We start from the raw sequence: 27,456 nt of genomic DNA, 5'->3' as shown, positions 1-27,456 counted from the left end.
ACATTCATATTTTGAATTATTGAGCTAAACTGGTTTCATAACAATCATGGCGACTGAAGAGGATAGGGTATGCTTCGAGCATTTCTCACCATTTGATTACAAATCTAATTAATTTACATAGCAGCCTACTAAACTAAATCTACCTTGTAAGGGAAAAATGGTGATTAATTTTAATTTATAGTAGATATTGTATTATTGCAGTCAAGAAATGTTGTGCAGTATATCAGCAAGAAACATACTTAATTTGTGTTGAATTTGTTCAAACTAATACCTCTCACAGCAACTGAAGTTGTAAACAAACAACAAAATGAAGGGACCTTGTACACCACACAAATATTTCTAGCCTCCAAGAAATCAATTAAAGCGATCCAGTGTACCACGCACAGCAAAAGACAAAGGGAAGTCTTTATGGCAATGTGTCAGCAATGCTACTGGGGTGGCCAGGAAATTGTCCAGGTGCTAAGAGTTCATATAGAGTCTTCCCAGATCACCAATATAAAGCACATCTTTGGCAGACAGAAGAAATAATTTGCCTTCCTCTATGGCATTGTTATAATAGCAGAGATTCATTAGCCTAGTTACAGTCATCTGAAGGTTTACCCCCAGGTCCACATTACCACTGCTGCTTGTTAAGTATTTGGCAGTTGTTCTTCAGATTTTTTCTTGTGTTTGGGATACCTGGTGCAACCATGGCAATGATTTCAGACTGCTTCTACCACCAAGTAAATGCAATTCAGTAAACTCAATGCTTTGATGGTGGTTAGGGTCATAAGTAAATTGACTTCCGACAGTCAACTTACTCTGCAGTGGTTTTCAATCTACCACTCAAAAGTGATGCTAATTTGGCTATTTCAGCAGGGAAAGGTTAGAAAGAGAATAAAATATACACTTTTCCAGTGGCAGTCAGGGTGTCTTGTGAGGTGAGTGTTGTGAAATATGACAGTAATGAAGTGAACACTATATTGCTTCCACAAAAGCAAAATACTGCAGTTGCTGGAAATCTGAAATAAAAACAGAAAATGCTGGAAATACTCAGCAGGTCAGGCAGCATCTGTAGAGATGCAAATCCATTGGCAGGATAGGCGCACCAACGTCAGTGTTCTTGCTCAGGCCAAAGTCCCCAGCATCGAAGCTTTGACCATGCTCGATCAGCTCCGATGGACGGGTCACATTGTCCACATGCCCGATACAAGACTCCCAAAACAAGCGCTCTACTCGGAGCTCCAACACGGCAAGAGAGCCCCAGGTGGGCAGAGGAAACACTTCAAGGACATCCTCAAAGCCTCCTTGAAAAGTATAACATCCCCACCGACACCTGGGAATCCCTGGCCCAAGACTGCACAAAGTGGAGGAGAAGCATCCAGGAAGGCGCCAAACACCTCGAATCTCTTCGCCGTGAGCAAGTGGAAGCCAAGCGCAGGCAGCGCAAGGAGCGCACGTCAACCCAAGCACCCCACCCACCCGCCCCTTCAACCACCATCTGCCCCACCTGTGACAGAGACTGTAGGTCCCGCATTGGACTCATCAGTCACCTGCAAACTCATTTTTAACGTGGAAGAAAATTGTCCTCGGTTCCGAGGGACTGCCTAAGAAGAAGAGGATAATGTTGCGAAGAATAGTAGTAAGCCTGAGGATTGGGAGAGCTTTAGAAACCAGCTAAAGATGACCAAAAATTGATTAAAAAAGGAGAAAATAGAATATGAAAGTAAACAGGGAAGAAATATAAAAACAGATTGTAAGAGCTTCTTCAAGTATGTAAAAAGGAAGAGAGTAGCAAAAGTAAGCGTTGGCCCCTTAGTGGCTGAGACAGGAGAAATTATAATGAGGAATAAGGAAATGGCAGAGGCTTTAAACAAATATTTTGTATCTGTCTTCACATTAGAAGACACAAAAAGCACCAAAGTTAGTGGGGAACCAAGGGACGAATAAGAATGAGAAACTTAAAGTAATTTACTATCAGGAGAGAAAAAGTACTTGAGAAACTAATGGGACTAAAAGCCAACAAATCCCCTGGACCTCATGGCCTACATCCTAGGGTTCAAAAAGAGGTGGCACTTAGAAAATCATAATAAGATTAGGCAGAGTCAACATGGTTTTATGAAAGGGAAATCATGCTTAACAAATTTATTAGCATTTTTTGAGGATGTAACTAGCAGGGTCATCCTCGGTTTCGAGGGACTGCCTAAGAAGAAGAAGAAGAGTGGAGAGAGAAACAGAGTTAACGTTTCAGGTCGATGACCCTTCGTCATATATTGCCTCTGTCTATTGTATTACTGTTTATACTTTACAACAGGTTAACCAGACAGTGTAGAAACTAAACCAAGACTTTCTCCTTGGATATTTTTGATTGATAAACCTGGCTGGATTTTACCAGCCCTGAGGAGACAGGACTGCTGGGAGAATGGGAAAAATTGGGAGCGGGTCCCATCCCCGCTGAACAGCCTACTCCACCTCCCTGCTCTCGATTACTGAGAAGAACAAGAGCAGCAATTTTGTGGGGAAACCATCTCCGTCAAGTTATACACCATCTTGACATATATCACCATTCCTTCATCATCACCGAGTCAATATCCTGGAATTTCCTGTCTAACACCATCTTGGGAGCACCACTACCACCACAAGGACGACTGTGATTCAAGGACACAGCCCACCACCACCTTCTCAAAGCAACTAGGCGCGGGCATTAAATGCAGTCTTGCCAGCATCAGCTACATTACCTAAAGTTTCTCGTATCTAATCAAAACCCATTGAACTAATTATGCATACTAATGCCTCATAGGATAATTTGTCATTCACATTTCTTATGCTGCTTATATTGTCTTCGCTACATGGAATTAGTCAATAAAACCACATAGCATGAAATAATGTTTGTTTGATTTGACTCTACAGTACCACTGGACCATTTGGTATCATTTTTGTTTTCACTCATCAGGAAGTTTCATTAGTGAAATTACAGCACTGGGCGAGCATATCTTATGAAATTTAAAATCCGTGAAGCCAGTTGATTGATTGGTTTTGGTTTCTATTATGACAACTCTTTCAATAGGTAAAGATGGGGATCTTTCACTGAAAATTACTCCAACTAGATACAGTCCAAAGAGAATTGCACTCACCTGAAGCACCCCACAGGAAAACACTCAATTTCTCATCTCATTCGTCTTCAAGGGGATCTGCAATGGAAAGTAAAATGTCTTCTTAATAATCATGGTATTATTATCTGTGATAGCCAAGCCTTATCATGTACACCCAGTTGAAAGTTAACCATCCAATTTTCTAAAGGTTGGACATATACTATCACAATCTCCAATAGACCATGCACATCATTGGCAGTGTAACCTCTTTAACATATTACCAAAGAATTATGCCTTTTAATAAAAAGAAAATATGCACCAACTGCAGTCAAGCAGCAAAATCTTTATTTCCATAATCAAATCCGCATAAAGTTTAAATTATTATGAAATGGAAAAGGAGCTCAGTTCTAATCATGAGGAAGCTAAAAGGCTACTAACCTTCACAGATGGCATTTTACAATAGAGATATCAGAATACAAATTTTATTTATATGAATATCTTAGAAGAAATATCACACTGCATTATCAATATTGTAGAAATATAAGCCTGGATTTCATTAGGCAAATCTGGGGCTGAGGGCGATGGAAAACTGCACTGTGATATATTCAACCACATTGCCAACTGGATTTTGCCAAAGGGGACCTTTTGGAGGTGGGACTCCCACTTTTTGGGTTTCAGTCCCACCTCCATCAACTTCTGGCCAACCCACACTATTTTCCCTTGATTGACCTTGTTAAGCCTGCCCAGCGGGTTTAGCAGGCCAATTAAGGGAAAGCCGGTTACAGAGAACGTCAGCGTATGACGTTTCATCTGTCAATTTTGATAGATGAATTGTTATCGTTTGACAGCTCTGTGAAGCTGTCAAACAGTGACATTCTCTGTAGTTTGATGAGTTCTTGAATTCAAGACTCATCAAACCTCTTTCTTTAGCAGAAATTAGATGGTTGTTGCATTGGAGAATGCAGCAGCCATTCTGTCATCTCTGCTGCGGAGATGCGAGACTCACCGCATCCCCAACGTTTGAAGCCTGCAGGAAGAAACAAAGGTAAGTAAACTTTTTCTAACACTTTCCACTTACCTCACATACTCACCTCTCCACACTTGCAACCATCACTTACCTTCACAGCGCACCTTTGCACCCCTCCGACCCCCGCAGACCCACTACTCGCCTTGGTGACCCTGGCGGGGTTCGCAGCTTTCGGGGAGCCCGCACTTGTGTGGGTAAAATGGGGATAATCCTCTTATCTGCCTGTTAACTACCTGTTAACAGGCAGTTAAGTGGCTGTAATCCCCTTCCTGCCTCCAAGGAGACGGGACCTGTCGTGGGTCGGCTATCCGCCTACTGGCAAGACGGCACAGAGGCGGTTTGGGGGCGGAATGGGGACCTGTCCGCAGATTCTGCCATTTTCCCAGCAGTCCCACCTCCAAACCTGCCTCCCCAGGGCTGGCAATATCACGCCCCAGATGTCTGTCAGCTCCTCACCCCCATTTACCATTTCCGGGGCCTAGCAAAGTACAGATGGGCATATTCCAACAAGGTGCAAATTAGGGAAGTGAGTCCTCTGTGATTTGTATCTTTACAAAGCTGCATACAAGGAATATCCATTAGTCCCAGATGTCCAGCATTGTAATGGAGGTGGAGCGGGTCCAGAGTTTAGTGTTTGTTGCCAAGGTGTGTGTGTTTGCTCACAGAGCAATGAAGAGGTGACCCAATAATAGGTTAAAATATTTGGCCCCTTTGCAGGCAGCATGGAGATTGCAGCAGCAAAACTGCTTCACAACCGGGTACAACTTCCCAGCAGAGGCCAGCAAGCCCATCTCCAAGATTTCAATGAACTGAGGCCACAAGCCAGGGGCATATTTTTGTCGTGGTAGAATTTCCAGCCTGCAGTACACAATATCTAAAGGTGATTTGCCAGTCTTGCACAAACTATTGTAGACGAAGTTCGACTTTGGCGGCAGCGCAAAATGAGTGGATCAGTCGCCTGTTATACACTCCGCACAATTTTCCGGCCAGGCCGTATAACGGGGAGCTGATCTGCTACCGCTTATTTTGCACTCCAGCCGAAGTTGAATTTTACACCCATTGCATTATATAGTGAATAGTGAATGGGGTAGATGTTCAATTTGGTGCCCGGATGTAAAACTGGCATTGTGGTTTGGCCACCCGTTATAGAATCTACCAAATCAATGGAAGTGAAAATTGGGCGGTTTCTATAATGGGCAGTTGAAAATCTACCCCAATAATTTTTTCTAGCTTGGAAATTAACAGGCTTGTTTGCCTATTATTCCAATCCTATTGATGGCAGCTGCATCACAAAGTTAACAGCATTCCTTAGATTGCATACAAATAGTGACGGTACAAAAGAAAAGTGTTGTTATATATTATAAAATGCAATCAATATCTTAAATTGTGTACGACAAGTCTGTAAGATAGATTTTATAAACCACTCAAGCTTTACAGCATCAATTGAACCTCTTGAGGGTGTTAAATGTTTATAACACACTCTAAGTCAGCTATTATTCTATTTATTACAGTGACAGGCATTTCATTCAGTGAGTGCATTTCATATGTTTCTTTATTACGAGGAGATCTATTATCAATGAATTAAGTTTGTGGGAGATCAGTCTGTCATCCCCCCCACCTTAAATGTAACCATCACTTGTTCTTGTCATAAAATTCATTTTTTTAAGTTAGCCTGGCATATTTATTGTGGGAAGCAGAATAGTTTAAGGGAAGAAAGGCCATTTGTCCCAATAAGCCCACAATCCCACCAAACCCTCCAGAAACATTTCTAATTATCCAGAACCTATTACTGTTACTTGCTTGAAAAGCCTTCCATTATTCTATGGGGATAATTTTAACCTAACTTGCCCAGCACGATACTGACTGGATCGGACAGGCTGCCCATTTTACACCCCACCCGATTTTACTCTTCATTGATTTTACTGTTAAACTGAAGGCCCAGACAATCCCATCAGTTTCTCGCCAGGCAGGTTAAATTAAAATGACCCTCCACACATCTAGTATCTATTGTATGATCATTTGAAAATATATAAAAACTCAACCAAAGCTAAGATTACATTTAAAATGCCAAAGCAACAGAAGAAATCCCAAAACTCAAGAGGCTGGATTTTATCAATGGGGAGCTTTTGGAGGCGAGACTCCCACTTGTTGGGTTTTAGTCCCACCTCCATCGACTTGTGGCCAACCCACGCTATTTTCCCTTGATTGACTTTGTTAAGCCCGCCCAGCAGGCTTAGCAGGCCAATTAAGGGAAAGCCAGTTACAGGTGACATCAGCAAGTGCCGTTTCATCTGTCAAGAGCATTTGACAGATGAAATGTCATCGTTTGACAGCTCTGTGAAGCTGTCAAACACTGACAATCTGTCTTCTAAGTTGTGTCTTTACTCAAGACTCAATTAGAAAGCCTTCCTGACCAGAAAACAGAAGGCTGCAGCTTTTGACAGTTCAGCGGCCATTCTGCTTTCTGTGCCAGTGAGCTGAGGGACTCCCGAGACCTGAAGGGAGGAAGCCTGCAGGAAGAAGTAAAGGTAAGTAAAACTTATTAAAACACTTTACACACACCTCACACACTTACCTCTGCACACATGCACCCATTACTCACCTGCACACCGGACATCTCGGCCCCTCCGACCCCCGCAGACCGACGGCCCACCTCGCTGACCCTGGCGAGGATCGGAGCCGTCGGTAAGCCCACACTTCAGGGCTCAAAATAGGGATTAGCCAAAAAACTGCCTGTTAACTACCTGTTAACAGGCAGTTAATTGGCATTAATCCCCTTCCCACCTCGAGGAGGTGGGACCCGGCGCGGGTCAGCTACCCACCTCCTGGCAAGATGGCATGGAGGCGGGTTGGGGGCGGGTTGTGCATCCGCCCCCAAATTCTGCCATTTTCCCGGCAGTCCCACCTCCAAACCTGCCTCCCCAGGGCTGGCAAAATCCAGCCTGATAGATCTGTTTTGGTACATTACAGCTTTTAAAAATATGAGGGAACTAAGCTTATAATTTCAGGAAGATTTGCCAGTCCAGCGGGGTGATTTTGTCATCCTGTGCATGCACTCATTTGTTTCTGGTATAAATGTAAGTTGTTATTGTTGTTTCTGTCCCATTCTTCCAAAATAATCATACCTTTATATGTCATTTATTTAAAATACATTACAAGCTACTTAAAAAATATTTGTTACAAAATCTTCCTCCTCCTTTAGGTTGGTTTACATTCCTGCCGATACATACATACATGGACACAAACACACACTGAATACTGGCTTGGCCTGTGCACTAGTTATATCCTGTACTAACACAGTAGAGGTAATTTTCATTTTCACTGCCTGAGTAGATAGCCCATCTGTTGCAAAATCCCATCGATAAAAACAGAGTCATCTGTTCTGCCAGGCTACCGCCCAGGCGGCAAAGTTGAAAATTACTCCCAGTGCCATTTTGAAGAAGTTCTAATATTTAAACCCTATCAGCCATATTTTCTAGGAGTTGGTGAGAACTATAGCCAGCAGTGGTCGGCAAAGCTCACCATCAATGTCTTGCTCTGGACATCACTTGTTGCACAGTGCTCAATCTAGATTTTTTTCTTGAAGAGGAGTTGTAGCATTAATTACAAACTTGGGTTGGACCACAGGATTGAGTATAATCCTATCTATCAAATCTGCTCAAAGTCTATGCTTTTTTGGAGTATAAAGTGCCATTTCCCTACGTCTACTGTGGTAACTGAGGGACTTTAAACTAGACGTCAATCTAGTGGCCCTCCTCTGAAACTTTTCAAGGGTATCCATATCACCTACCAAATGGGGGGACCAAAACTGTAATTGAGATTAGGCCTAACCAAGGTCATGTGCAGAGTGAGAATAGTAATTTTTGTTTTGTATTTAATAGTCCTGGCAATACATCCAAACATTCTATTTGCTTTTCCGGTAGCCTTGTCACGCTGGTCATGTACCTGCAATGTCTCGGACAGCATAACACCCAGGTCCTTCTCCCATTCAACAACCTTGAACATGCAACCCTGAATGGCAGAGACATGCTTTTTGTTGCCCCTACTCAAGTGCCTAACATTACATTTATCTATATTGAAAGATCACTGCCAAATAAAGGCCCATTCCTTCACTGTATGTAGATTTGCCTGCAATCTATTTTTCTCATCTAAGATCCTTGCAGCTCCACATATCTTTATATCATTCACAAACTTTGGATTGTTCCCCAGGCATTGGCCTTCATCCAGGGCATTGATAGTGAAGAGTAATAGCCCTCACACAAATCCCTGCAGGGCTCCACGAGTAACTGGTCCCACCCAGAGTCATTATCATTAATAACAACCTTCTCTGTATAAGAATGCAACCAGTTCCTTATTCAACCCAAAATCCGCCAACCAGTCCCACAGGACTCAATCTTACTTAGTAGCCTTTTGCGCAGCATCTTCTCAATGACATTCACCAACTTCAAAAATTTCAACCAGTTTAGTGAGACAGGACTTTTTTTTTCCAGAAATCATACTGAGATTCTTTGATAATCCCTTCTCTGTCAAGGTGGTTCTACAGTGTATCTCTCATTATCCCAACTAATAACGTACCTATAACGACATTTAAATTAAGTGCCTTAAGTGATCAAAGTGCTTGTTTCTCAATAGATGTTGTTGATGGTATGCTGAACTAGTTATGAGAATTTTACTATCGCTGTCTACTGGTTATCTTCTGCTCTCCAAAGATGATGCCAGACCATCTGGAGCCCAATTACAGCAAACACTATATACTGCAGCAAGCACTTCTACGGCAGCAGGCACTAGTGCAGAGGTGATAGCATGGTGACCCCTAAATGTGTCCCTATTACCAGCACAACTGCACTCAGTTGACAGATTGCAGAACAAAATTTTACATGCCCTACACAGACTTCTATTTTTCACCTTTGCCTCTCTCTTTCTCAGAGTCAGAACTCTGAGGTGTAGGAAGCCAACAGAAGAAGTGCACAAATCAAATTCCTGCAATTGATTTTCATGGTGCAAATGCTTCATATTGGTTGGCATCTGGAAGACAAATGTTAAAAAGAGGTTTCTAAAACTCTAACCTATATGCATGAAAATAGCATTTTGCATAAACTGTGGGACACGACACCTTCAAGAAGATTCTTAAAATCATTCACTTGTTGAATATTATTTTGTATAACATGAAGCATGGTACAAGGTGCAAACAAAATCCTATACTTGGAGGGGTAACTCGCTGGCATTTAGACTTTACTAGCTTCAATTAATTAAATGTATTGCAGTCTCTGTACAGAGACCATTTTCTTTAAAGCACCCATTTACCTCATATAAAGAAGCATGCAAACACAGCTTTTCACAAATCATTGAATGAAAGGCTCCAAATTTCACCATTTACTAGCCTTTCTTTAAATAAAATGTGAGATGTAAAGGTAAAGCAATGATGCAATTTGTAGTGTATGTGCCTTTAAGACAGAACTACTTTTACAGCTCCTGTATACTGTAGTACCGGCAGTGACCACATCTGTATATAAGCCTTGCGCATGCCTCTGTACCCCCAGTCTTGAGACTACCCTCCTCCAGTAAATACCTGTTTATCGTTAAGTTACAGCATCCGTGTTGTTATTGAAAAACAGCATACTCTCAGAATCACGGATCTAACAGTGGCGACGAGTGTCGATTCGAATCTACCTGCAACTCTGCATTTCCCTTCGAGGATTCGCTCCCGGAGGGCAGTGTAACAAACAAAAAAAAAAAGTCGAGGCCAGGAACACGGGTGTCGACCACGAGCAACCGCCCAGTCGTCCGGCAGAGAGTGAACATCGCAGGGGAGGCTGTGGAGAGCCGGGCTTGGTTCCCCAGCCACGACGATCAGCAAAAGACTGACGATAGGTCCAGCGCAGACCCTTCCCGGACAGCGGCGGCTGGAGCCGACCGATGGCGGAGAGAAAGCCGAACAGCGTCGACGGGGTAAGAAAGAGGGTGAAGTGCACAGGGCGCAGCCAGGGGTTGAAAATCGAGCGGCGTCAAGAAAAAAACAAAAAATACAAACCGGAGAGAGAGAGGGTAAAGCAACAGCTGGGTTCAGGACCGAGCGGCGTCGAGAAAAAAAAAGAACGCGCAGAGCACAGCCAGGGCTCAAGGTCTGAACAGTATCCACGGGGAGAAGAATGGAGAGCGCGGGAGACGCTGTTGAGCCGCGGAGAAGAAGGAAGAGCGCGGGAGGCACCATTTTTAGAAGCCGCAGCGGAGAAGAAGGGCAAGCGCGGGAAGGAAGGAAAGCGTGGGAGACGCCATTTTGTGCCAGCTGAGAAGAAGGGGAAGCGCGGGAGATGCCATTTTTGACAGTTAAATCACACCCAGGGATGCCGAAGAGTGGCAGTATCTCTACATTCGACAATGAAGTCGAAGATTGGGTGACATATGTGGAACGTATTGAGGTGTACTGCAGGGTGAATGAAGTGCCAGATGCTAGTAAACCACTGGTTTTGTTAAATTCCATGGGTGCAAAAACTTATGGGTTACTGCGAAATCTAATAACCCCAGAGAGGCCGGTGAACAAGAATTTCGAAAGCATAGTAGAAATCCTACAGGACCACATAAACCCCACACCGCTGCTGATGGCAGAATGATTTAAGTTCCATAAAAGGAACCAACACAAAGACGAAAGCAATGCTGAGTACCTAACAGAACTGCGCAAGCTACCTAAACACTGCCAATTTGGAGCGGGACTAGCAGATATGTTAAGGGACAAGTTTGTGTGTGGGCTACAAAGTGAAGGAACCCAGAAACGGCTTCTATCAGAAAAGGATCTTACGCTGGACAAGGCTTTCAGTATGGCAGTATCACACAAAGCAGCCGCAAGTGGAGCTGCAGGAATACAACGGAGACCGCAAGAATATGGCACCAATGAAATGTCCTATGGAACAGGGAAGTGCTATCGCTGCGGCAGAACATCACATGACCAGAAGGATTGTTGGTTCAAGGACCAAGTGTGCAGACAGTGTGGAAAAGCAGGACATATAGCAAGAGTCTGCAGGTCTGGGAAGAAAACCAACAGTAATAAATCTCCACAGGAGAAGTACAAGAAGGTACACCAGGTGATGGACAATGGTTCAGACGAAGAGAAAAGTGACACAGACTCCGGAAGCAAGGAGCTGGGTTGTCTGAAACTACATGAGGTAACCAAAATGGAGGATCACCAGACTATCTGGGTTACACTCAAGATAGACGGAGTCCAAGTGAAAATGGAATTGGACACAGGATCAGCCCTAACAGTCATAAACCAAACGGACTACAAGCGGCTATTTTCATATATACCCTTGAAAGCTACAGAGATTGTCTTGAAGACATATACAGGGCAAAAAGTCTACCCCAAAGGAAAAATAAGGGTGAAAGTGATATATAAAGGCCAGGAAATACCTAAAATGGATATATATGTATTGCCAGATGGAGGACCACCACTGCTAGGACGTGAATGGATCCGGAAGATACAATTAGATTGGCATTCCATACAGGCACTGAAGGTTGAGGCCAAAAAGGATGACGACGTCACACCTGGAAGACTGTCAAAAATGCTAACTGACGCAAAAGAAGTGTTCCAGGAGGGACTAGGAACACTAAAAGGCATAGCAGCAATGATTAAAATAGAGGAAAATGCAAGCCCAAAGTTTCCTAAGGCCAGACCAGTGCCTTATGCGATCAGACCAGCTGTCGAAGCAGAGCTGGAAGGGTTGGAACGTTCAGGAGTACTGTCCAAAGTGGACTGGAGCGAGTGGGCTACACCCATCGTTCCTGTAATGAAGAGGTCGTTGAGTAATACGCCTGGGGAACCAAAGAAGGTCTGCATCTGTGGGGATTTTAAGGTGACAGTGAACCCAGTCCTTCACACGGTACAAAATCCGCTTCCACGAATTGAGGATATTTTCGCCTCGCTATCTGGAGGTAAACGCTTCATCAAAATTGATCTAGCCCAGGCGTACTTGCAAATGGAGGTAGAAGAAGCTTCGAAACAATACCTTACGATTAACACTCATAAAGGTCTCTATCAATACAACCGGCTGGTGTTCGGGGTAGCCTCGGCTCCGGCTATCTGGCAAAGGGCAATGGGTCAAGTCCTGCAAGGGATTCCAGGGACCCAGTGTTATTTGGACGACATCTTGGTCACGGGCAAAAATGACAGTGATCACCTCGCGAACTTGGAGAAGGTGCTCACCAGATTAAAGTAGTATGGGCTACGAGCTAATCGCCACAAGTGCGAGTTTTTCCAGAAACAGATCTCATATTGTGGCCATGTCATCGATGAAGAGGGGTTACATAAGTCCCCTGAAAAGATTGAGGCAGTAGTCAAGGCTCCAGCACCGGAAAATGTGTCACAACTGAGGTCGTTCCTCGGGCTGGTAAACTACTACCACAAGTTCTTACCAAATTTGTCCACGTTATTACACCCACTGAACACCCTACTGCAAACAGGGGTACCATGGAAGTGGGATGACGAACGTAGACGAGCTTTCCAGAAGTGTAAAGAATTGATCACATCAAAAGAGGTGTTGGCCCATTTCAACCCAGCGCTACCAATTCGTTTGGCATGTGATGCATCACCCTATGGTATTGGAGCGGTGCTGTCGCACAAATTCCCAGACGGGTTGGAGAGGCCAGTAGCCTTTGCGTCTCGGTCACTAACCTCAGCAGAGCGCAACTACGCCCAGATTGACAGGGAGGCCCTCAGCCTAGTGTGGGGAGTAAAAAAATTCAACCACTATCTGCATGGGCAGAAGTTCACCTTGCTGACTGACCACCAACCACTTGTCTCCATCTTTAATCCTAAGAAGGGTGTTCCAGTGATGACTGCACAATGGTTACAAAGATGGTCCCTGTTTCTAGTGGTGAATCAATATGAAAGAGAATATAAAGGCACGAAACAGCATGGGAATGCTGATGGGCTATCGTGCCTGCCACTGCCTACTGTGGAGGAAGCACCAGCAGTGGACCCTATCGAGATATTTTATTCGTCAATAATTGAACGATTGCCAGCAACGAACGCGGATATAGAGAAGGAGACCCGCAATGATCCGACGCTGTCTCGGGTATATGATTTGACGGTGAGGGGATGGCCAACACATGGTGACTCACTGTTGCCAGCATTCTCATCCAGAAGAGAACAGCTGTCAGTATGGCAGGGGACAGTGATGTGTGGATCCAGAGTGGTGATTCCACCCAAGTCAAGGGAGAGATTGCTAAATGAGCTACATGAAGGTCATCTGGGGGGAGTGAAAATGAAAAGCCTCGCTAGGGCTTATGTGTGGTGGCCGGGAATCGATCAACAAATCGAAGACCTATCTAAGAGCTGCTTAGGATGCCAGAAGGTCCAAAATGCACCACCACATGCCCCTCTACACACATGGGAGTGGCCCTCCTCTCCATGGCAACGGGTGCATATTGATTTCGCTGGTCCATTCATGGACTCAATGTTCTTAATAGCAGTGGATGCTCATTCTAAGTGGCCTGAGGTGATAAAAATGTCCTCAACCACAACAGAGAAAACGATTGCAGTCCTACGGACCATATTTGCCAGAAACGGTTTGCCAGAGCAGATTTGCTCTGATAATGGACCACAGTTTGTGTCCGAAGAGTTTCAAAAATTTATGAGAAGGAATGGGGTAAGGCATTACACATCCGCCCCGTATCATCCAGCCACAAATGGATTGGCTGAGAGGTTCGTACAAACCTTTAAGAAGGCGATAAAGCCCATGTGCGACGATGAAATTCCACTACAGCATAAGATGGACAATTTCTTATTAGCCTACCGAAACGCGACACATGCAGTTACCAACCAAACCCCGGCCATGATGTTCTTTAACCGAAGGTTGAGATCTCGTCTGGACTTGCTCAGACCAAATGTGCGAAGAAATGTTGAGGACAAACAATTCCAGCACATCAATGAGAAGCCGACAAGGAGCTTCAATGTAGGACAACCAGTCTTGGCCCGTGACTATCGAACAGAGAAATGACCAATATGCACAAGGCAGGGGCCATTAATGTACACAGTGGATGTCGGGGAGAACATTGTGAGACGCCACGTCGATCAGATCTTAGCGTCACAGGAACGCGTCAACCCCATGTCTCGAGTACCTGGGGATGAACCTGATATACCGGTAGCATCTACCTCAGAACCAGTAGCAGTGGAACCCGATGAACTACCCGATGAAAAGGGGTCAGAATCGCCTCTGCACCAAGAACAAGAACCTCAGGAAAGGCGCTATCCCGAAAGGGTCAGGAAGCCGCCCCAAAGACTGAATCTATAAATGGACTATTGTTGTTTAATGTACATGTTAAAGTGTTAATTGTTATTTGAATATTAGGGGTACTACTAATCTAAAAGGGGAGGAATTGTAGTGTATGTGCCTTTAAGACAGAACTACTTTTACAGCTCCTGTATACTGTAGTACCGGCAGTGACCACACCTGTATATAAGCCTTGCGCATGCCTCTGTACCCCCAGTCTTGAGACTACCCTCCTCCAGTAAATACCTGTTTATCGTTAAGTTACAGCATCCGTGTGGTTATTGAAAAACAGCATACTCTCAGAATCACGGATCTAACACAATTGAGCTTATTTTTATAGTTACTGATTAACAATGCTGGCAGTCTTTCCTTGCCTTAATGGTAATGATGTTCTCTCTCACTTTTCAAAATGACAATTCTTAATGTTGTTTACTTCTTTCTGTAAGCTCATCAACAAAAAGGATGATACTTGCTTACTCAGCAGGTGCTTCGTGATAAACCGCTAATCACAAACAACAGGATTTATTGTGTGAATGTTAATAAGACCCAAGGGGTTAATTCACAATTGTTAAATGATTTCTTTTAACTATAATAGTTCTTGGCTCAAATTGCAATCATTAGTATTCTCATCATTAACAACAAGGAATTGAAAATACCTTACACTTCATCTAGAGCCATCCTTTATTCCTTGAATATCTCTTAATGTCTCTCAATGTCTCTTCATCTCTCCTGCTTTCTATCCTATCACTGACCTTCCCTGTTGTTCTTTCATCCCCTCCCCCTTTTCCCAGTGGATACAATATTCTAACTGCTTTTGTACTCTGTAGCCCTATTTATAAAATCTGGGATCCCGTATACCTTTAAAAAAAATGTTTTATTTTCTTGTCCTCCCACTTTTAAACATTTGTATATCTAATCCCCTAAATCTCTCTGCTTCTCTACTTTTAAAGTTTTACTGTTTAGTATATATGTCCTCTCTTTATTCTTCCTTCCAAGATGTATCACCTCACATTATTTCACATTAAATTTCAGCTGACATTTATCTGCCCATTCTATTAAACTGTCTATATTCTCCTGAAGTTGATTACAGCCATCTTCTTCATTAACCAATCTGTCAGCTTTATATCATCTGCAAATTTTGATATAATACCCCCATACTTAAGTCCCAACACTGACCCTTGGAGGATGCCACTGCTTACATTTCTCCAGTTTGAAAAATATCCATTTTTTGTTTTCTGTCCTTTAACTAACATCCTACCTATGCTGCTACAATTGTTTTAATACCACGGGCTGGATTTTGCCAATGGGGAGCTTTTGGAGGCGGGACTCCCACTTGTCGGGTTTTAGTCCCACCTCCATCGACTTCTGGCCAACCCACGCTATTTTCATTTGATTGACCTTGTTGAGTCCACCCAGTGGGCTTAGCAGGCCAATTAAGGGGAAGCCTGTTACAGAGAACGTCAGCATATGACGTTTCATCTGTCAAATGTTTTTGACAGATGAATTGTCATCGTTTAACAGCTCAGTGAAGCTGTCAAACAATGACATTCTATGTTGTTTGATGAGTTCTTGGCCTAGAAATTCAGTATAGCCACTTTTGGGGCGGTAAAGTCGGGCGGCCGCTAAAGTTTGCGCCCGGCGCAAAGTCGCGCCCCCTTCGTCGATATTCAGTCGCATTGCTCCAAGAGGTTGCTGCTGCACTAAAACAGGCGATGCACGACTATCTTTAGGCGCTAAGCCGGCGGTGCTGAGCGATACCCCCGAGGCCGGGCGCAGCGCAGGTGCGGCGAGTTCTTGATTGACGGCAGACACTCTGGCGCCGGTCATCTCTTAAAGGGGGAGGGTGGATTTGTTTGCCTGCCACGCCCTGCACACTGCAGCCCTCAACCTAGGCCTGACCAATTCAGCTTCACCTGTACAACGCCCAGGACTATGGAGAAGGCCAGGGAGAGAGCGCAGCGCTTCAGCGACGGCGACCTGAGGCTGCTGGTTGGCGGAGTGGAGCGCAGGTGCCATGTTTTGTTCCCAGAAGGTGGCAAGAGGCCGCTGCCCAGCGCCTACCGGAAAGCCTGGAGGGAGGTGTCCAACAGGGTGTCTTCCAACAGCGTGGTTGCCAGGACTCCTGTGCAATGCCGGAAGAAGTTCAACGACCTCACTCGGGTTGTCAGGGTGAGTACCCTTTCCAGTGTCCTCCTCATCCTTGCATGTGCACCTCACATTATGGCCAAAGGGACCTGAAAGCCCTAATGGCCAGCCCTCATCCAGCAGCTATGGGACTGGCATGAAAATCAATTGCACATTCAGCACTTTACACACTGTACAAGCTATTCGACCATGGGAGGCAGTGCAGACAAGATCAGGGCTACACACTGTACTTAGAGGCCGTCCTTTCTCTTGCAGGCCAAGGTTGCGCACAACCGGCGCAACCGAACTGAGACCGGGGGAGGCCGTCCTGACCTCAAAGAGCTCTCCAACCTCGACCAGCGTGTGGAGCGCATTATGGTAGGCCGGCTGATTGGCCCCGTCGCCAGTGGAGATGCCGACCCTGTTCTGGGCACCAATGGTAAGGGCATCACCTTTTGGACCTCTCTTGTTCCACTTGCGCATCAGATCAGCATCCTTTGCCAGTGTCCAACCAATGCGGTGAATGGCACCACTCATGCCTCCCTCGCTGCCGCCCTGTCCTCACTCTAAAGCTACTCTTGTGCCTTCCTGCTTTCAGATGGTGAATCGCCAGGTGAGGAGATGGGCCCTCAAGCTGCCACTGTCAGCCCTTCGGAAGACGAGGAGGAGGAAGAGGAAGCCGGCCCATCAGTGCCACCCTCAGCCGCGCCAGCCCATGGCGATGTAGGGGACACGTCTTCCCTGGAGGGGAGCCGGGGGGAAGGGTCGGAGGAGAGTGAAGCTCCGGGGCCCAGCGGCCTCCAGCAACGCGGGAGGGGTGGGGAAGCTCGGCGGACTTCTCCCCAGAGAGTGAGTGCGGTCTCCAGTCCTGCGACGGTCAGCGCAGAGGAGGTGCGCCTCCTAGAGGAAATGGCCGTCCAGGCTGAGCGCAGGCACACTGAGCTCATGGCTGCAGTGGCAAGGGTACTAACTGCTGCCACCCTCGCTGGATCAGCCAGGCATCGCCAGGGCACTCGCTGCGCAGCAGCAGCCCAGCAGTCTGTTCTTCAGCTGTTTGCTGCGCATGCTGCAGTGCTGGCCTGTGCGAGTGCCAATGTCTCAGGCGACCAGCGAGCACCTGTGATCTGCCAGGTTGCCACCATTCCTGCAGCCGACACTGCCACTCCGCCATTGCAGCTGCCACGAGCTGCTGGACAGACTGCTGCCGCCCAGCCAGAGTTGGAGCAGTCAGCAGCCGGACACTCCAAGGCCAGAGCTGGTGCAGGCCGACCCCCAAGGGCATCTGCCGTCTCGCCATCTGCCCCTCAGCAGCTTTCCCCCAGCCTTGCTGCAGCCACTGGGCTGCCATTGAGGAGGAGCAGCAGGGCAGGCAGGGGCCAGGCAAGGATGCGTAAGGCATCGCCCTCGCAGGCCAAAAAGTAGAGGTATGCACAAATGCCTGGTGCTTGTTGTAAGGCCGACACTGGTGCAGTTGTTTTTGTGTAAGGCCGAGACTGGTGTCTTTCTTTCTTTTTGTAAGGCCGAGACTGGTGTCTTTCTTTCTTTTTGTAAGGCCGAGACTGGTAGTTTTGTGTTTTTGGAGGGGGCTCCTCCACATGAGCATGTAATGTGGGAAGGGCAGAGGTTTTCAATAAATTATTGCTGTTAAATTGCAGTGTGCATGGTTTTTTGGGTAAGTCCTGGTTGCCCTGCTCGGCTGAGGGCTTGTGGAGCGGCTACATTCATCTGCTGACATTGGCACAAGCCAGTCCCTGAGAGGGGGCCTAGAACCGACGTTCAATAAGCTGGCGACGGGCGGCCCTTGCACTTTCTGCCTCCCTCCTGTGCTGGTCCTCCTCCTCCTCCTCCTCAGGTGGTCCACCAATCTGTGGTGGCAGTGGCTGAGTCCTGCGGATAGCCAGGTTGTGCAGCATGCAGCAAACGACCATGAAATGGGAGACTCGCTCCGGCGAATACTGTAGGGCTCCACCGGAACGATCCAGACAGCGGAACCGTTGCTTCAGGACGCTGATTGTTTGTTCGATGATGTTCCTGGTCGCTTGATGGCTCTTGTTGTATCCCTCTTCAGCAGGGGTGCTGGGCGCACGGAGCGGGGTCATCAGCCAGGTACACAAAGGATAGCCTTTGTCCCCGATAAGCCATCCTCGTGGGTGAGGCTGGGCCTGGAACATGTCTGCCACAGAAGTCTGTCGCAGGATGAAGGCATCGTGGCTGCTGCCTGGAAAGCGGGCATTGACAGCTAGGATGAGCTGCCTGTGGTCACACACCAGCTGGACGTTCAGCGAATGGTAGCCCTTCCAGTTGCGGTAATCCTCGGCATTCTCCAGAGGTGCCCGCAAAGCCACATGCATGCAGTCAATGGCGCCCTGCACCATGGGGAAGCCCGCGAATGCTGCAAAGCCCATTGCACACTGTTGCTGCTTGGCAAGGGCCATGGAGAAGGAGATGAACTGACGTCTCCTTTTGAAAAGGGCATTGGTCACCTGGCGGATGCAGCAATGCACGGCGAACTGGGAGATGTTGGCAATGTCCCCAGTAGCGGATTGGAAGGAGCCGGTGGCATAGAAGTTGAGAGCCACCGTCACCTTCACTGCCACCGACAGAGACGTCCTGCTCCTCAGCTGTGGCTGCAGATCACCGCCAAGCAGCTGGCAGATCTCTGTGACCACGTCCCTTCTGAATCGCAGCCTCCGAACACACTGCTCCTCAGACATGTTGAGATAGGAGAACTGCTGGCGGTATACCCTGGGTGGGTAAGGCCTCCTTTGCCGATGCCTGTTGCCCCCTCTCCATCTAGCCAGGGCTGCCACTCCCTCACGGCGTCTGTGAGTCCTTTGGATGTAATTGAGAAAGCCAGCGTTGACACCCATTGCAGCCCCCATAATATGCTGGCAAACACTGAGATGTCAATGAAGGCAAAGACTAGTGGAAAGCTGTGGCCTGAAGCCAGAAGTACCTGTCCGAGTGTTGGGCCAAAGCAGAAAGCTATCTACCTTGGTCTCTCTCCAAAGATCCGTTTCTCAAGAGGGAGTGCTGCGAAATGGCAGCCTTTTATAGTGCAGGAGGAGTGCCCTTTAATTTGCGCCCCCCGCGCCCCGCATTGGCTGAGCACCGTTCCACTCTAACAGTCGCTAGGGGCGCCAGGCGCACAATGGAGCGTCGCCACTGAAGTTCCGGTTGGGGGCGCACAAAGGGTGTTGCACGAGGAAATTACGTCATGATCTGCGCGCGCAGCTGAGCACGCGCAAAGACTTTGCGCCGCCGCTAAATCTCTAGTGAAGTTGGGGCGAGGCGCAGTTCGCGCTGTGCCCGGGCGCTACCCGCCTAGCGCCTGACATCTACTCCTCCTAAGGCGCTAACGGCTGGCGCAACCAACTGAATTTCTAGGCCCTTGTATTCAAGACTCATCAAACCTCTTTTGTGAGCAGAAATTAGATGGTTGTTGCATTGGAGAATGCAGCAGCCATCTGTCATCTCCAATGCGGAGGTCCGAGACTCTCCGCAGACACACCGACTGAAGCCTGCAGGAAGAAACAAATGTAAGTAAACATTTTCTATCATTTTCCACTTACCTCACATACTTACCTCTTCACACTTGCACCCATCACTTACCTTCACAGCGCACTTTTGCACCCCGCAGACCCCCGCAGACCCACTGCTCACCTCGGTGACCCTGGCGGGGTTCGCAGCCTTTGGGAAGCCCACACTTGTGTGGGTAAAATGGGGGTAATCCTTTTATCTGCCTGTTAACTACCTGTTAACAGGCAGTTAAATGGCTGTAATCCCCTTCCTGCCTCCAGGAGATGGGACCCAGCGCGGGTCGACTACCCACCCCCTGGGAATATAGCACGGAGGTGGGTTGGGCACCCGCCCCCAGATTCTGCCATTTTCCCGGCTGTCCCGCCTCCAAACCTGCCTCCCCAGGGCTGGCAAGATCGCACCCCACGTAACCTTAATTTTATCAACAAACCTCCTACGTGGCTCCTTATGAAGCTCCTTTAGAAAACCCATGTACACATCTACTGCATTTTCTTTATCAATACTTTCTGTTATTTTGTTGAAGAACTCTATTAAATTTGTCAGTGCAAGTGTGACACTAAAATTTGCATATATACACATGCCATGTCCAAAAAGTGATGCCTGAAATGTGATGGACAAAATGCATGCTAGACATATTAGGACTGAAATTACACAGAGGTTCCAGTGGTCTTCTACCCCAGGCAGGAGACTGGTGGAACCCCATGGAACTTCAGCCCCACTCTTTTTACAAATAGATGGATCAGATCTATTTAGACTTATTTTGATGTTCAGAATATTTTTAAAACATAGTTGTCATATTATAGCCCTGTAACATGCTCCCACCCATTTTCACTCTGCATGTAATTTCCAAGGCCGTGATTTTGCCAGTGCTCAGAGGGCGGGTTCGGAGGTGGGTCAGGTGTTAAAGTCACAATGATTGATGGCGGGTCAGAAATGCGCCACAAACCCGCCTCCGTGTGAGTTTCACAACAGAACTGACACCAGGCAACGGGTAAGGGATTTAAGGCACTTAACTCCTCGTTAAGTGTTGGTTAACTGCTATTTTGAGAGCCTTTTGCAATTTTCCAACATTTTAATCGAGTTTCACAATGTTCAAAGATCACGCCAGGTAAGTGTGTCAGGAGGACCAATGAGCTGGAAACTTCACAACTGCAACTGCAGTCTAAAAGCTGCACTCTCAAATCTGCTCAATTTCAAATGTCAGAGTTTGCTGATTTCACGATTTGGGAGACTGTCTTGAGACTGTAAGTGTCTGGTGTTAACTCTATATTCACTGTCACCTGCATTGCTGGACACAAAAGTCACCCTCACCCTTCACTGTGCCACCTCAAATTGTGAGTACACAAATGACAACGCTGTCAAACATTCATACTACATTAATTTATTCCAACATAATAAAAGAACAGAAAGTTAACATTGAATTCTATCAGAACACCCAAGTGAGAACCCTTGTGATTATTTATGTTTCAGCTTTCTCTTATGCGTGCTTCTACGTTGTGCTACCGCTGTGGCTTCAGCAGATGGATAGACAGCCTGCTCACTTCCCTGCTGCGCCTGCTTAGATGCTTTTGGCGGTCGTCCTCTGGGTTTTGGAGGCTGTGAAGGCCCCGCCAATGTCTACTCCACCTGTGGCTGCACAGGGACAGACTCGGCCATCACTGCTTGGGCAGTCATATGGGGCTCTGACCGAGGGGTTGGCAAGGGGATGGAAGTTGGAGCGCTTGGAGAGGAGCCCTCACTTGCATGTCGCCTCCCACCATCATCCCTCTCGTGGGCCACCCGCACTTCTCTGCTAGCAAGTAGCTGGAGAGCACCTTGCTGCACATCAGTGGGGCCTTGAGGACTTGTCTCTGTACTGACAGTCCTCATAACAGGGACATCCATGTACCTCTGGTTATCCTTCACAGCTGACCATCTATTTAGAAGAGTCATCATGTTGTTCTGATTCTGACAAATGATGTCCTCCATGGAGGTTCCCATCCTTTCCATGGTGGTACCTACATTCGCCATTGCATGCACCATGGCATTGCTCATGTTTGAGATGGAATCTTCCATTCTCTGCACACTCGCAGTCACCGTGGTTGCAAACCCAGTCAGAGCCTCCTGCACTTGTTCCTGAAACTCCAGCACTGTTCTCTTTCTGGATGGTCCCCGAGGCTCAACGTCTACATGCAGCTGAGCAGAGCTAGGAGCGTCCTGTGGCCTCCGATGAGGACTCTCCACTGCTGTCCCTGTCTCCACCATCTGCTCTTGTTCACTCATGCGTTGTGATACACCAGGTGATAACACTACTCCATCTCGCAAACAACCCACTGAGGTGTGTGTCTCTGCGCTGGTGCTGGGTGCAATCATTTCTGTTGACGCTGCCCCCTCAGAGGATGCAGCATCCTCTGAGGAGTCCTCCTGCTCTTCCTCCTGGACAGTAGGGAAAGAACTCTTGATGGTTCTGTGGGAGAGTAAAGACATGAGTTCGACATGTGATATGTAGATTGCAGACACATCCCATTGTGCACATGATGAGCATTCCATTTCTAATGACATCAGATGCCATATGTGTCACTCAGAAAAGCCAAATAAGATGGATGGAGAAGCATTCTGTCACTAGGTTGTTCAACTGAGCCCGTCTCTCCATCCCCCACTTCAAGCTGTTCCACTGATCCCACAAATTCCAGAGCAACCTCCTCAGTGTTGGTCAGCTGAGATAAGGATGGTGGTCCTCCTCCTGTTCTCTCCCTCTTATTGTGGCCTCTCTTTTCCTGCAATGAGGGAAAGACATGGAGTTTCAGTGAGAGTGATGGAATGCGTGTAAAGAATGGATAGGATAGATGTTTAGAGGGAGTCTGTGAAGGAGTGAGTTCCCATTATGAAGTTCCCTCCTTTTGAGTTGTTAGTTGTTGTCAGTGCATAACCTTGAGGGTGGGTATGAGGGGTGCATAGTAAGATGGGGAAGTGAATCTGTGCATAGGGAGAGAGGGATGGGGGATGGTGCAAGGGATGTTAGGTTGAGTCAGGATGTGCAGGAGTAGGGTTAGCAATGCAATGTGATGGGAATGTGATGACAGGCACAGCAGAATTAAGGTAAGTGAGCTGTTTTACTCACTTTTCCAAAATGCAGGAGATCATTGAACCTTTTCCTGCATTGGACCCAGGTGTGTCTGTACATGGACCTGGCATTGACCTCCTCAGCTATTAGCAGCCAGGCTGCCTTTGTTTGCTGAGGAGGTTTCCTTCTTCCATCTCCTGGGTATAAGGCCTCCTGACGTCCTCTGACTCTCTCCACAAGAACATAGAGGGAGTCCTCTTTGAAGCGGGGAGCTGCCGTCTGTTTCTCTGCAGACATCGTGGTGAGAAGCAGCAGTCAGAAGCACCAGAAACGACCCGAGATCCAATGGGGAAACGGCCCCCTTAAATGCACCACCCACTACCGTTCCCGACACCAACCCGCCTTCAAGCAGAAAATCGCGGCCCTACTGTCAGTCACAACATACTGCAATCCTACTGAGGCTACAGTGATCCTACTACCTGTAATACTGTTTGGTAATAACTAAAGAACAGTCAGCATGCAGCGCTACAGAAAAAGAGATAGCACATTTCACAAAAAATGGGAAAGCAGGGAGGAAGGGGAAGGGAAAGCACAGCTACAAGCCTAACGCAGCTATCACCTTGGATCTGCAGTGTGCTCCCAGGACCTCCAGGCTGTGGAGGATCCCAGCGCATGTCAGACCACCAGCTTTTTAGAGAGCCCCTCTCTTTGGGCACCCTACAGTTTACTTACTGGAAAATAAGGTGATACGGCCAGGAAATCCCCCTTCTACATCAGTAGCATGCTAATGCTGGGCCTGCTCCTGCTGCAGGTGTAGGGGCAGGCCCAGTCCCTCACACTGAAGGAATCCTAGGAAAGCCTAGGGCAGCATTGTGGAAGCAGAGACCTCATGTTATGGGTCTCCATCCTATTTCCTCCTCACTGTGCCTGGGAATTGAGCATTCCCCAGGTAAAACAGGAAAAATTTACCCTCATATTTCCCAGTTGAAAGGGCAAGCAGGTATGCTACTCACTAACGTTGCTCAGTAATGTGACACCACAAGATGCACAGCAGCAATTCAGTTTTATGCCCTATGATTTTAGCCTCTCTCTCTTTGGAGTACTGTCTCACCAGCATGAGCTGACTCCCCACATAAAAATGTGGGAACAACATAATACAGCAGGGACTGAACAAAGGCACCTTGATTTATTGGCCTTGCTCTTTCAAACATACCACATGCAATTTATACTGTCACAGACTCTACTTAACCTTCTCCAGGAGATAATTCATCACAGATAAAAAACCTCCAAGAAAGACAAATCACCGTGTTTCTCTAAATATTGTCCCCTGCAAAAGAGCAATTAAATGAAAACTTCAGGACATCAACTTAGCATTATGATATACAGTATTCAACTCTTACATGTGGCACTCGAGATAATATTCCCAAGATTAAAGACAGGACAATCAGCTATGTATGCACAGTACTTATTCCTATAATCTTCAACTCTTTCCACAGCAAGACATCGAGCCTGCATTTTAAGATAATTGATACTGTATTATCTAACTTTGGTGCAAATCTATTCCACAAAGCAACTAAATGAAGAAGAAACAATAATGTTATAATCTTTTATCTAGCTACATGTTTGTTAATTTTGTACTCATTGCCTCTGGTCTGACAACTACAGCTGAAGTTAAATAACCTGATTGTATTTACATTATTCATATTTTTAAGCACTATATTGCACAGCCAGTAGCATTCAAAATAAGTGTGACCATCAATTTTGACATGTTGGGATCAGAGTTCCCACTAACGTGCGCGGGCATGACTGTGCAGTGGTCCGAGAGGTCCTGCACAGGCCGCTCACCAGCTGTTACACTGTAGATACCACACATGCGCAAAAAATGTGAATGGACCACGCATTGTGGGAGGCAGGCCGCGCAGGAGGCAGTGCAGCTCACGGGGACCTTGGTTGTGATCTTTCCAGGCTAACACATCTGCAATGTCAGCTAGTATTTTGTCCACAGATGTACTAATGAGGTTATAGATGCTCTATCCAGCAAGGGCAGTGACTTCATCATTTTTGCCACTGACCAACAGCAGCAATGCAAGAGGGCAAGACAACACTATGCAGCTGCTGCTTTTCCCAAAGTCATTGACTGCATCCATGCTGCCATTGAGTTCCATGTGCACAATGCTGCATATTTTGAAATGAATTATTTTTATTCTCAATGTTGACATGATATGTGACCGCTAGCACAGAATCATGCAGATCAGTGCCTGCTTTGTCTGGAAACTCTCACGGTGCCTTTATTTTATCTATGCCATCTTTATTTGAAGGGGAATGAAGAGTAAAAGGATGTTTTAGGGAGAATAAGGCAATCCTATGCAGCCCTGATTGTGCCAACCACAAATAGAAACAGAATACAAGTGTAACAAAGCTCATACTGCAACCAGAAATATCAAAGGTAACATAAGTATCTTGAAGCAGCACTTCATGCATCTGGGCCAATTGGAGGCAGGCTTTCAGCACCAGTCCACTCAGTGCAGACTTTCCAGAATGATCTTTATCTGCTGAATGTTTAATTATTTTGCCCTGAGAAGAGGCATGCACGTCGATGACTTGGAGGGCAAATGTAGTGTATGTACCTTGAAGAAGGAACTATATTCTGCAGCCCCTGTATACTGCAGTACCAGTAATGACCACCCCTGTATATAAGCCTGTGCAGTAACTTTGTATAGTAGTTCCAGTTTTGTCTCCATTCAGTAAACACCTGTTATAACCAACTTCTGCAGTCTGTGTCTCAATTACACACGGACGTTACACTGGCGACAAACAGATCCGAACTTACCTACAGTTCTGCACCACCTCACGGGGATCCATCCCTGAAGCGAAGTTGTTAGAGGTCGAGGCCAGAAGGAAGAAATCCAAAAAGAAAAACAAACAGAAGAAACGGGCGTCGACCGTGGGCAACCTCCCTCTGATTCATCGAATTCGAAGATTTGCAGGAGAGGCTGTCGAGAGCTGGGCTTGGTTATCCAGTCTATGGTGTCCCAGCTAATCAGGCTGGTGGCAGGTAGTACACTGATCCTTCCTGGGCTGCGGCAGGCTAGAACTCGATCGGGTGGCTTTTCAACGGGGCCGAGCAGCATTGTCGGGAAGAGGAGAGAGAGAGAGGGTGGAGCACACAGGCCGCGGCTGGTGCTACAAAGCCGGGCAGCGTACAAACCCGAGAAGAGGGAGGAAAGTGTCCCATAGGGTCTGCTCTGACGACGGGAACAGTAATTAAAATAAAAGAAATTAGAAGCGCAGAAAGCCGCGAGGAGCTGCAGTTTGCCACGGGGACCACGGAGAGCGGCGTTGGCAGCAGCACGGGGGGGAAGTGCGCGAAGACCATAGGGCGTCGCCATCAAGGCATAAAAACGCCAGCAACAGCGCTAGCAGCAGCGGAAAAGACAGAAAGCGCGGGAGGCGCCATCTTAATCCAGCGGGGAAGAAGGCAAAGCGCGGGAGGCGCCATTTTGTTCAATCGGGGAAGAAGGCAAAGCGCGGGAGGCACCATCTTAGATCTCCAAGATGCCGAAGACTGGCAATATCACTGCCTTCGATAATGCAATAGAAGACTGGACCACGTATGTGGAAAGAGTCGAAGTATATTGCAAGGCAAATGAAGTAGCCGATGAGAAAAAGGCATCGGTACTACTAAACTTAATGGGCGCAAGAACGTACAGCCTATTGCAGAACCTGATCACTCCAGTCAAACCGATGGTGAAGAGTTTTAACGAAATTGTTGATATCCTACAGGAACACCTAAATCCTACACCGCTGCTGATAGCAGAAAGATTTAAATTCCACAAGAGAAATCAGCATAAAGATGAGAGCAATGCTGATTACCTTACGGAACTACACAAGCTATCAAAGCACTGCCAGTTCAGAGCAGGACTGGCAGATACACTACGGGACAAATTTGTCTGTGGACTCCTGAGTGAAGGAACCCAGAAGAGGTTATTCTCAGAGAAAGAGCTGACGCTAGATAAGGTTTCCAGCGTGGCAGTATCGTACGAAGCAGCAGCAAGGGGAGCTGCGGAAATACAGCAAAAGCCACAGGAATACGGCACCCATGAAATGACACGGGGATTTGAAAAATGTTATCGCTGCGGCAGAACAACCCATGACCAGAAGGACTGCTGGTCCAAGGACAAAACATGCAGGCAATGCGGAAAGATGGGACACATTGCATGAGTTTGCAGGTCCGGGAAGAAGACTAACGACAACAAAAAGACTACTAAGGAAAAGTACAGGAAAGTACAAAAGATGACGGACAGTAGTTCTGAAGACCAGAAGAGCGATAGTGAATCCAGGAACAAGAGACTAAGCTGTCTCAAACTACAGAACGTAATCACAAAAGAG

At 46.8% G+C, this 27,456-nt stretch overlaps 1 long non-coding RNA gene across 1 annotated transcript in view; it reads right to left on the bottom strand.

Annotated features, from left to right (window-relative positions):
* Window positions 1-2,337: 2,337 nt before the first annotated feature.
* LOC147111724 (uncharacterized) overlaps window positions 2,338-27,456 on the bottom strand; it is a 441,838-nt gene continuing 416,719 nt past the window's right edge. The window contains exon 3 of the long non-coding RNA XR_015079854.1: window positions 2,338-3,170. This is a non-coding gene — a long non-coding RNA (uncharacterized LOC147111724). The remainder of the gene's footprint in view (window positions 3,171-27,456) is intronic.

The sequence above is a fragment of the Somniosus microcephalus genome, chromosome 10 (assembly GCF_052327205.1).
Source record: "Somniosus microcephalus isolate GS21.2 chromosome 10, FLI_Smic_1.0, whole genome shotgun sequence".
NCBI classification, from domain to species: Eukaryota; Metazoa; Chordata; class Chondrichthyes; order Squaliformes; family Somniosidae; genus Somniosus; species Somniosus microcephalus.
The sequence above is the reverse complement of the archived record's forward strand: the minus strand, read 5'-3'. Positions and strand labels throughout refer to the sequence as shown.